The sequence below is a fragment of the Crocuta crocuta genome, unplaced genomic scaffold (assembly GCF_008692635.1).
Source record: "Crocuta crocuta isolate KB4526 unplaced genomic scaffold, BGI_CrCroc_1.0 scaffold224, whole genome shotgun sequence".
Taxonomy (NCBI): domain Eukaryota; kingdom Metazoa; phylum Chordata; class Mammalia; order Carnivora; family Hyaenidae; genus Crocuta; species Crocuta crocuta.
Genome location: NW_027529545.1, coordinates 1,299,399 through 1,310,737, shown reverse-complemented (window position 1 = coordinate 1,310,737; position 11,339 = coordinate 1,299,399). Strand labels below are relative to the sequence as shown.

At 48.0% G+C, this 11,339-nt stretch overlaps 1 protein-coding gene across 1 annotated transcript in view; it reads left to right on the top strand.

The window, feature by feature from the left end:
- The first annotated feature begins 273 nt into the window (after positions 1-273).
- Positions 274-11,339, top strand: part of ARHGAP6 (Rho GTPase activating protein 6) — a 235,976-nt gene continuing 224,910 nt past the window's right edge. Inside the window, exon 1 of the mRNA XM_077761402.1 lies at positions 274-284. The gene's annotated coding sequence lies outside the window, so the exon portion shown is untranslated. The remainder of the gene's footprint in view (positions 285-11,339) is intronic.

Below are 11,339 nucleotides of genomic sequence, written 5' to 3'. Positions count from 1 at the left end.
AAGCTCCACTGCGTGCTAAAAATTACTTGGACCGTCCGGCAGCGTTTGCAAAGAGTGTGTGTGTCTTCTGTTTCCAAACCTCTTGCCGTGTCCTTTGCCGATTTGCACCTAAGAACTAAGGCACAGCGGCGCTCTGAGCACTGCCCCCACCCCCCAGCTAAGGTTCAGCCCGGCCGCGTCGCCAGTCCCGGCGTTCCAGCAGATTCTTCAGGACTCCCGCTTCTAGCCGGGTTCCCCAGACACGCCTAGGTCCTGCAAGCCCTCTGNCGCAGCTGCACTACGCGGTGAGTGTCCCGGCGCGCGCAGAGGCGACAGGGGGCGCCACTTGGCCAGCCTGGGAAGGGCCAGAGCGGGGTTGATGGGTCCGTGCCTCCCCGGAGGTCCTCGGTCGGGGTTAGGGGGTGCAGGGTGTCGCGTCCGTCACCCCCAAGTGTCACCTGCATAGAAACTCGGGTGCACCTTAGAATGGGAGCCCCCACCGGGGGAGCCTGCGTTCCTTTGCCCCGCGCGGTGGGCACTGCGTTGGGGGCCAGAAGCTGGGCCCTGCTGCCTCCTCGCTGGCCAGGGCTGAGAAATGGGGGCTCCTGGGGCCAGGCCCACGTTCGCCCATTCAAGATACGCTGCAAGAGCGAGAATAGAACTGGACGGGAGGCAGGGCTGCTCCGTGATCAGAGCGTGTGGGGAGCAGACTCTCCAGAGAAAATGCTGCAGAGCACTTTGGGGTGCAGCCAGTTTGCTTCTGGAAAAAAGGGTGTGCATTTCCCTGAGAGTTTGTGGCAGGACGGAACGTTGCACATTATCTGATGAAAACAAGAGGTCGCTAGGGGGTCTGCCGTGACATCTCTCCTCCCTGTTGACTCAGTGTCTGAACAAATACCTCTTGGGGACCTACTGTGTGCTAGCCACTGCGCCGGACACGGGGCCGCAGGACAGATACCACAGACTCAGAGCTCATGGGCTTTTCCCCCTTTAAAGAAGGAGTCGAGATTTCAAGGTTAATGACTGACTGACCAAATCCAGATTCTAGATTGAGTTTATTTTTGAGAAAGAGGAGAGATGTTTCTGAGGACTGAGTACTCCTTCTGAAGGTTCTGAATGCTGCCTGCTTGAGGCCGGCAGACAGCCNGTGAGTTGTGATCTTTTGAGACGGGCTGTTGCGACTGTTCTGCCATCTGCTACTTTACTGAGTTTTCCTTGACATGATTTTCACTGCTGAGATTGTGTGTGCTGCTTTCAAATCGGAGAGAGGCAGGCATAAAATGAAGACAAGAATCAGCAGTATTTATAATTAGGCTGATAGATATCCGTCTGGAATTCCTGTCCTCCAAAATGCNTGACAAGGAATCTACTAGTAGGTTACTAATGCTCGTTCATTTATTTGGAGACACTTGCAGCTCAGTGATTTTCCTTTTAAAGTCATATTAAGGTTCATCCATTTTCAGCAGAGGCTCCTTTGCACTGAAGGATCTAGAGTCTGCTCCTTATGCGTGGTCGGCATCTTATCCCACCACCTCTTCTGGATTTTGAACTGTGTGCTGGTGCCCTTTGATTTGCAGTCTGAGGTCTCTATGCCACTTAAAAGGTAGAGGAGGAAAGGTGAGAAGTGGTTGCTTAATTTAAAAAAAAAATCTATTCAGAGCGCCTGGGGGGCTCAGTTGGTTAAGCATCAACTCTTGATTTCAGCTCAGGTCATGATCTCACGGTTCATGGGTTCAAGCCCCATGTCGGGCTCTGTGCTGACATTGGAGAGCCTGCTTAGGATTTTGTCTCCCTCTCTCTCTGCCTCTCTGCCTCTCTCTCTCTGTCTCTCTCAAAAATAAATAAACTTTAAAAAGTGTATTCATTCTTTGAATGATTATTGCCTCAATTATGCAAATACATCCCACAACAATTTAGAAATTATTTCCATTCAACTGTTTCATTCTGCTAAAAGTCTAAGCTTAGAGTCAAGCTAATGCTAACATCTCTTGCACTCTGAAGATTTGCTGATAAAATAGCCCTTTATTCTAGCGCAGATTCCCCACATGCATATTTTCTGCTTTGGGATTATAAAAAAGAAGATTCCAGAGGGAATTTGTCGGCTTTCAGGTTGGAAGAAGTCACCCGGCTCCTCTGAAGTTTTTCGTGCGTACTTTAGGGAGACGAAGCGGCAGCATTCAGGAGCTCTGTATCAGCCACAAGTCAAAAGAATGTTCTTTATTAAGTGTGACCCATCGCTTTTCATTTTAACATAACCCTCTATGGCTCAGTATCTATTCTAGCGCCGCTCTCTTCGTTCGCTGCCCACAGACTGGTTTAGGTTAATTTCAAAAGCTTGTTTTGCCTTTTAGCACAAATATTCCACTTCCTTTGCTCCACGTGGTTCTGCCCCACTGCGTGTTGTCCTGGGGCTTGGGGGCTTTTCTTTAGTCTGCGTCTTCCTGGAAAAAGAATTACCCTCTGTGTGTTCTTAGTACCTCTTGCCCACTCTGAGGTATAATCCACACGGCAGGCATTTAACGCTTTTTCATCTGTCCAAGGCGAGACTGCCTGTAAGAAATTCGCAGCTCACATTTTATTCACTCACCAAACATTCGTGCAGTGCCTGTTGTGTGCCAGCTATTTGGCCAGTTTTCCAAAGAGATGATTAAATAGTGAGAATGTTAAGAGTTGCTATGGACTCTTCACTCCTCCTTTTAAATGGTTATAATGATCACAAGGAGAGAGACACAAACACTCGAGTAGACGAGAGCACCCCGCATTTATGTAGTGTTACGCTTGCCCACAGCATAGCACAACCGTCCGCTTGTTTTATCATCATAATGCGTTTTAGCAGCTAATGTTCTTCTCCCACGGTTTTCCCACATTTGGTGTGTGGTGACTCCATCCTTCCAGCTGGGTGCCGTCCTTGACGCCTTCTGGTGACCCGATCAGTTTTGCATTTTGAAATGCCTGCTTTGAGCCCGGGATGGAGGGGAGCGTGAGGAGGAGCCAGAGTGGATCCTGGTATTTGGGCCAGAGAGAGATGAGAGAAGGATGACCTACATAGGATGGCAGCTTGGCTGGAGATGGAGGGCAGTTAGCACGCTGGAGAGATACTTAGGACATGGAACCAGCCAGTCTTCGTGTGGATGCGCCATTGAGATGCTACAGTGAGTCGGTCAAGGATAAAATGCATGAATCAATAATTTCCACATTGTTGACTCGCGTGGCCAAATAGCTCTTGCGTCGGATGGGTGTAGACAAAACCCAAATTTTAAGGTGTCTGTTGAGTTCAATGCCATGTCTTTCTGTCTTTCTCAGGGTTTCTCAGCCTCCGCAACATGAACATTTTGGACAGGATAATTCTTTGTGGTGGGGCTGTCCTGCGCACTGTAGGATGTTTAGCAGCATCCCTGGTCCCTACCCATTAAATGCCAATAGCATAGCACCTCCTCCCCAGTTGTGACAACCAAAAATGTCTCTAGACATTGCCAAATGTCGCCTGGGGGGCAAAATCGCTGCCACTTGAGACCCACTAGTGTGTGTGATTTTTCGTGCATGTTTTTAAGAAGAGGTGACGATTACGGTGTAATAAGAAGATCTGAAAGGAGAAGACGTGGTAAATGTGGTGAATAGTATGTATACTATTCAGTGATCATGCAGAACTTCGGAGGGAGGCCGACGCAGAGGCTCAGAGAGAGGCTCAACACAGCACAAGTGCTGGGGACAGAGTAATGGGTGACTCCATTTCAGCAATCACAGCTTTAACAGTGTTCTCCTGCTTTTGCTGATCGCCCAGAGTTAGGTTGCTTGGCCTGGGTTAGAGATTACGTTAGCCTACCTTCCCCAACAATCCTCGTATGCTTTCGTCCGTTAACCACAAACAAAACATTACAAACCTTGCCTGTCTGTCAAGATCATGCAACACATGTCTAATTTCATGACAACTCATGCAGTCAAGTATGGTGACTCCTTCAGTAGAATTACCGAGCTGAGCCTTAGTTTTCAAACAAATGATCAGAGGCACTTTGGAGAAGTTCTCTGAATACTTTTATCCGAAGCAGCTCCCTGGAGTCACACACTTGCTTTCATCCCCTTCTGTGAAAGGGGAACAAGAAGAAAGTTTCATGACGCCTCCGGCTAACATAAATCTATATGTGGGTGACACATGTTCTGTTCGCTGAGGCGCGACAGAAAGCAGGGTCATTAGACTGTGACCTGGCACCGATCCCTGTGGAGCCCAGCTGTCAAGGTGCAGCCACGGCCGTGCCGTGGACGGGTCCACTTCTGAACTCCCCCGTGGCTGACCTCACTTCCTCTTTGGTGCACTTGCCTCACCGTCTCTGCTCTCAACCACAGCCTCGACGTTAAATGCTGACTGTTCCCTGGCTCTAGTTAACCCCTCCTTAAGGAAGTCACTGGAAGGTCTAAGCCGCCTACCCCGAGAGGGAGCCTCTCTGTACCACAGATGGTTAAGGTCTTCGTAGGAGAGTTTCCAAATGTGCTCTCTATGAACATTTGGTTTCCAAAGACTTTGAAGCCATTAAGTTCACTTAATTCAGTGGTGCTGATTAGGGGACATTCTTTGGCAATTCTGAAGGCACCCTGAGCTGGGCACTGTTGCAGGGCTGAGCTGATACGAATCGGTTATCATCCATCAGCACTGCCAGTGTAGACATCTTAGGAGATTGTGCAGGACTTCCACTGACCTGCTGCACGGCCCGGAATTCACTTTTGTAGCCATCAGCTTGTCGTCTGTCTCCTCATGAAAGCAAACATTTTGCATGTTACAAATAAAGGGGAGATTATTGAATCCCCTTAATTAACAGCTCTGCTAACTGTGGGTACCTTTTCCACCCCCACCGCCACCCCATGGCATGCTTTCTCTTCTGTTGCTCTCAGAGCTTCTCCTTCATGTGGTCCCTTTGGTCTGGAACCCCCATCATCTTAGGAAGCCACATCTCGCACCCGTTACGCCACTTCCTAAGCACTGCTGTTAACTGATAAATCGTCAGATTCCTATTGCGTGTCTGGCCAGTCATCGGAAAACAAATACTACTCTTTGCCTAGCCCTTTCTGGTAATAAGGTTCTATTATTTCCTCTTTCCCGTTCCCCGCGTTGTGATAACCCTGGGCCAAATGCACCTGAGTCTCACCTTGGCTGTGATGCTGTTGTCTGGTCATATGCAGTCTTCGGTGGCTTTCCTATGTCTCCCTGGCTCCTCACCCGCGGCGCTCTCGGCCCTTCCCGCCCCACTAAGTGGCTGCCCGCTCAGGGAGCTGCCCACGCCAGAGCAGCCCGGGGGCAGCCCTGCCGGGTCTGCTTCACGGCACTCTCCACACCCATCCGCTCGTTTCCGTCTCTGCTGCTGTCACGTAAACCCACACACCGGTCATCCACACTCAGACAACATGGTAACCCTAGAGTCTAATCATGGGACCAGTGAGATCTCTTAAAAAGCAAAGGAAGTTGTGACATTTCAGCGCATAGAGCTCAACAGTTGGTTTCCATGACACTGAGCCTGATCTCTTCCTCCGTGACCTTGGCCTTCCAAGTCCTCCTCCATGACTCTCCCTTGCCTTCCCACTGCCCAGCCACATTAGTGTCCCTTCTGTTCCTCAAGTGTGGCCAGCTTGTTCCCACCCGAGGCATTTGCACTTGCTGTCCCTTCTGCCTGAGATGTTCTTTGTGTTGCAGGCTTTTATTGTAGCCTCCAAATTGCAGAAGAAAATGTCACCTTCCCTGGCTGCTCTTTCCAAAGTGCTGCTGACCCCACTCACCCACCCCTGATTATATCACACTAGCTGCCGCCTNGCAGGCTTTTATTGTAGCCTCCAAATTGCAGAAGAAAATGTCACCTTCCCTGGCTGCTCTTTCCAAAGTGCTGCTGACCCCACTCAATCACCCCTGATTATATCACACTAGCTGCCGCCTTTGTATTTACTCCTTGGTATTCTGTTACACATCGACTGCTTGTCTGTCTCTCCCTGCTGATGTGGAAGCACATGCAGGGCAGGGACCCACTCATTCTTTTCCCACGACAGCCCCACTNCTTTTTAAAACATTTCCTGGCTTTTCTTCTGTGTCAGAATTTATCTGACTTCTTGATTTATTAGCGTCTAACAGCCTTGTCTAAATTTGCTCCCTCTATTCTCATTTCGCTGGAATACCAGTTTATTAAATCTGTTAGTCCCAGTTCTAAAATTAGGAATCATAATCTCTGCGCTAGGATGTGAGCGTTTCTCAGGAAGCCTCTGTGCATGGACATTGGATCTGTGACCATATGTGAGTGAGGAGCTAAGGTCTGCCTCTGTCCAGTAAGCACTCACTGGGGATGTGATAGAGACACGTCTACTCGGGGGAAAATGCAAAAGGAAGGAGGAGGAGGGAGATGGCTCCCCCTAGCTGAGAGAGAGAGAGAGAGAGAGAGAGAGAGAGAGAGAGACAACAAAGGAGGGAGAGAGAGAGAATCCCAAACAGGCTCCGTGTTGTCAGCGCAGAGCCCAATTGGGGGCTCAGACTCACAAACGATGGGATCATGACCTGAGCTGAAACCAAGAGTCGNACCTTTCTGATTTCTTTTATTCTTAAAGACATTTTGAATACTTAAAAACTTGAAAGATAAAGATCAAATAAAGCAACAAGGACTCCTGGCAGTCATTATATGGTACCACTCTCTCCTCTGTCCTTATGGTGACAGCTTGGATGCAAATCAGGGCCACTTCTCAGTTTGGATGAGTTCTACACAAAGTATAAGACTCATTTGTTCTTTCAAATATGATCGTTGTTTCTCAAGCCTCTTCCCTTTAAAGATGTCATAACCATTTGAAATGAAATCTGGTCGGGATTTTCTCCCCTCTTCCCTGGTTATTTGACACATCCCTTGAACTCTTCTAACTTAACTATTTTGTATAGTATAATTTGAGTGTGTGGAGTGTCAGCTAAATTAGATTTCTGAAATGAAGTTTTCAGAAGAATTTGGAGTTGTGGCTTTGGGGAAGAGTTGCCATGGGAACAGAAAAAGACATTCAGATGAATAAACTTTAAAAATATTTTTGAATGACCCCTTTCTGCAGCTGACTGAAATATCTGGTAAAGAAACGTGTAAGTCAGTCCAAGTAAAATAAAGAGGCTAAAAGTTTCTCGCCGGCATGTGGGGCACCTGGGCTCTGCGTCTGCGGAGCTCCCCTGAGCCCGGTGGGTGCCCCTCCACCCAGGGAAGGACTTCCTGACATGGCTCTGGATTCCTTACTCGGCAGTGTCAGGGCCGTGTTAATTAGATCCACAGGGTAATAATAGTTTAGCAAGAAAATGGAATGTCGAGTTTGCTGGAAGACTTGGGAAATATGTTTCTGTGGAGTATTTATTTATGCGCATGACCTTCACCCGTCCCATTCTGATGTCACTTTGATGGTCTAAGCAAAATGTAAAACACAGTCCTGACATTGATCTCAAAAGATGAGGCATTCTCTCTCCTTAGCTGCTGACTCACAGCAGGTAGAAGCCGGGACACTCGGAAAGGCTCAACTTCAGGAATGAACCATCCCTGATGTGCCACAACGTTTCAGGGAACCCATGCTAATGCATGAAGCATTAGCAACGTGGGGATGCTGTTCCCACGCGGGCACGGGGAGGGGCTGGTGTTACCAGAATGCAGTGACTTCCCACCCCAGGCAGAGTGACCCTGGAAATGTGGCCCCAGCAGACTGCAGCCAGGTCAGAATATGGAGAAACAGGCATGGAGTGGGAGGGCCAATACCCTGGCCTCTTGGTCTTCACGGGCTCTCTCTCTTCCTACCAAGCCCAGCCCATCCATTGAGATGCGGCCCACCGAGATGAGTCTCACAGGACTCGGGCCAGCCCAGGGAAGGGCGGAAGTTTTTGTTTTGTTTTGGCAGAAGTGGGGGAGAGTTTGCAAACACAAAGCTCATCCCGTGCATGTTCGGTGTTCTTTAGGGCTTCTTTACATTATGAAAGACCCTAAATTCCTGAGTATGTGGAAGACTTTCAGATTGCTTAGCATGTCTCTTTTCTCTCCCCCGTGGGTTATTTTAATGAGCACGTTTAAACTAGTAATGTGTTACGGCAACCCATCCATATGTGGTGTGCATGTCTTGAAAAATATTCATATTACAAGCCTATTCAAGTACTTACTCTTCACTTACTAGACCATGATATATTTTACGTATGTATCATAACGAATTTCACATTGAGGAGCTCCATGCTTAATTCAGAAATGCTTTGGTCTAAATTTATTAATATAAATTTTAACTATGATGGGTTCTCCCCCCTCTATGCCCGTAAGAATAGTCTAATGTAATTGATATTCCAAACAATGTAAAAGGAAGAATCGATGTGGCTCTTTTTCTGGCTGATGGGTAAAGAGCTTTACTCCCTAACGTTCTACATCAACACAAAATGGGTTAAAGCATGCTTCCTTCCGTGAAAAGTTATTCGCCTTTATATCTCTCTTGGTTAAGGAGTGGTTGCGAGTGAGGACTCCCATTTCAACCTGGACTGCAGAAAGAGCCTCTCATTCCCAAGTTAGTTCCCTCTCAAGGTCTCCGTGTACCCCCACCACAGTGTTCATCTCGCTTTTAATTGCTTCCCTAAACACCATATTCACTACAGAGCTGAGAAATCCAAACGGGCAGAGGCCAGAACCACGGGTGTAGCTGGATTCCGTTTCCTTGGCCACGTGTGGCATGTACCTGACACTTGGTATCTGCTTGAATGCCAGCAAAATTAATTAATAACTGAGAGCTCTTAGAAATAATTAGGCAGACTTAGAGTAAAAATACCAGCTGATATTTATTGAATGCTTTCCACAAGCCCTTGACATTCTGCTATTTAATTCCTCAAAAGAAGCCTGTGAGGTAGGTCCTAATGTCATCTCTGTTTAAAAGATGAGGAAATGCAGGAAATTAACAGTAGAACTCCCCTATGACCCAGCAATAGCACTGCTGGGAATTTACCCAAGGGATACAGGAGTGCTGATGCAGAGGGGCACATGTACCCCAATGTCCATAGCAGCACTCTCCACAATAGCTAAAACGTGGAAAGAGCCTAAGTGTCCCTCCACGGAGGAATGGANGGTAAATTTAAAAAATAAATAAACTTAAATTAAAAAAAAATGAGGAAATGGAGGCACCGAGTTTAGATGTTTCAAGGTCACACAGCTGGTAAGAAGGGGGACTAGGATTCAAATCCTTGTCTGCTCGACCACCGAGTCTCAGCGCTTGAACCACCACACAGTGGCTGATGGGTAAAAGGGAAGTGGCTTGAAATGATACCTTTGAGATGATGCTTTTAAAACTTTCATTTTGTAATAATCGTAGACTCAAAGGAAGTTGCAAAAATACCACCGAGAGATCCCGGCTACCCTTTGCCCAGCTTCCCTTGATGATAGCCTCTTACATGACGATAGTAACGATCAAAACCAGGGCACTGAGACTGGTGCACCACTGTGAACTTGTCTACAGACCTTGTTTATATCTCATCGGTGTTTTACGCGCGTTCCTTGGTGGACATGCGCGTGCGTGAGAGATAGAGTAGTTCCGTGCAATCTCCCCCCGTGCATGGATCGACATATCTGCCACCACATTCAAGACACAGACCTGTTCCTGTGCCACTAAAGAACTCCTTCACGCTGCCCCTTTGAAGGCACCCCCTTCCTACCTGCCCCCGTCTCTAATCCAGGCACCCGCTCACCTGTTCTCCATAAAACGCCACCTTTTAAGTGACTCCGTCTGTCCCTCCAGTGCAATGGCAGAAGACCAGTTGCCACTCATCACTTCTGCCGAAAACATCCCGAAACGTAACGGGAGAAAGTAAGGTGCACTGATAATGGGATCAGAGCGGAATTTTGTGTCCTTGTTGTTCGTAACACAGACAACCGTGAAGAAAGAACAGCCCGTTTGGTATTTGTAGCTGAGTGTCATGGGACTTCTGTGAGTCCAGCTCTTGTGTTTTCCATCGCCGAGTGCTTTTGATGGAAACACCGCTGACTTCCTCAGCTTCTGCATGGCCTCTCCACGCTCCCTCTCTGCATGACTGTTCTGACGGAACGTCCATTTCAGGAATGACAGCCGCGCGGCTGAACTTGCAGCAGCCTGGAAAAGGTACATGGGAGCTCGCACTCTGCCCTCCAAAAGCATTTATGAGCGAGGACAGACACAAGTCCTGCATGTATTTGCGGCAGCCGCGCTACGGCAGCAGAAGGGTCATTGTAAACCCTGGCGTCCGTGATATACATGCATTTTTATTCATTCATTTCAAAGGGAGTGGCGGTTCAGAGACCTCTCTTGGGGAAATGTTTGAACCTTATCAAAATTATCTGTTTCAAAAAAAAAAAAAGAAAAGAAAAAACAAAACCTTGATAGCTGTTTTCATTCAGGATGGCCGCAGAGTGAAACCTTATCACGGGGACACAATTAGAAAGACTTCCTGCATTTATTTGGCTCCAACTACTTTAAAAAAGGCGTAGAAAGTGCTGATACTGTCTGATTCTTCACACACAGACAGGCACACTCTTATTGGATACTTTAATGATTGCAAAAGTTTACTATATGATTTGCCTGGCTCTTTTTAGAAACAGAGTAGGCCAACTTACTGCTTTCGATTAGGTAGGCAGATAATGCCATCTTTACCACGTAGGCACATCATATCACCATTGCAGCGGGGGGCTGAGGAGAACCTGGATCTGAAGAAATGTAGGGCCTTCTGTGAGATTTCTGCACTGGGGGACACTTTTTAATTTGGGCTCCCTTGAAAAAGAAATGAAATCCTGAACTCCTGGCACGTGGATGCATACAGACACACTAAATGGCGCTTTACTATATAGTTCTGTCATCTGAAACGTAGAGTCAGCCCTTTGTCCTGGTTAGCTGTTGCTGCACTACTACGCTACATGACAAACTGCTTTGAAAGTCAGTACCTTAAAACAGCCATCACTTGTTGCCGTGGCTCCGTGGGCCTGCGGGGGCTGGCTTGTCTGGGCAGAGCTCAGCTGTTGCACCCGAGGTCAATCTGCTAGTCCCACAGGGCTCAGCTCCTCAATCGGTCCTGTTCTATGTGTGTTTATTCTGGGGCCCGGGTTGATGGGGCGGCCACCACCTGGGGAAGTGCGGAATCGACTAGGGATTCTTAATGCGCAGGTGGACTCTGGTGCACACTCCTGTCTGCCTATCTGCCATTGGCCGGGGCGAGTCACATGTCCACGCCTAATGTCAGAGGATAGGGAAAGAACGCTCCCTCGGCGACTTACCGGGCCCTGGTAAGTTTGTGAGTGCAGCGAGGGGTGAGAAATGGGGGCAAATTGTTTCCCTGACCATAGCATGGAATCAGATTCTTCTGAACATACTGTTTTTTTTAGGAA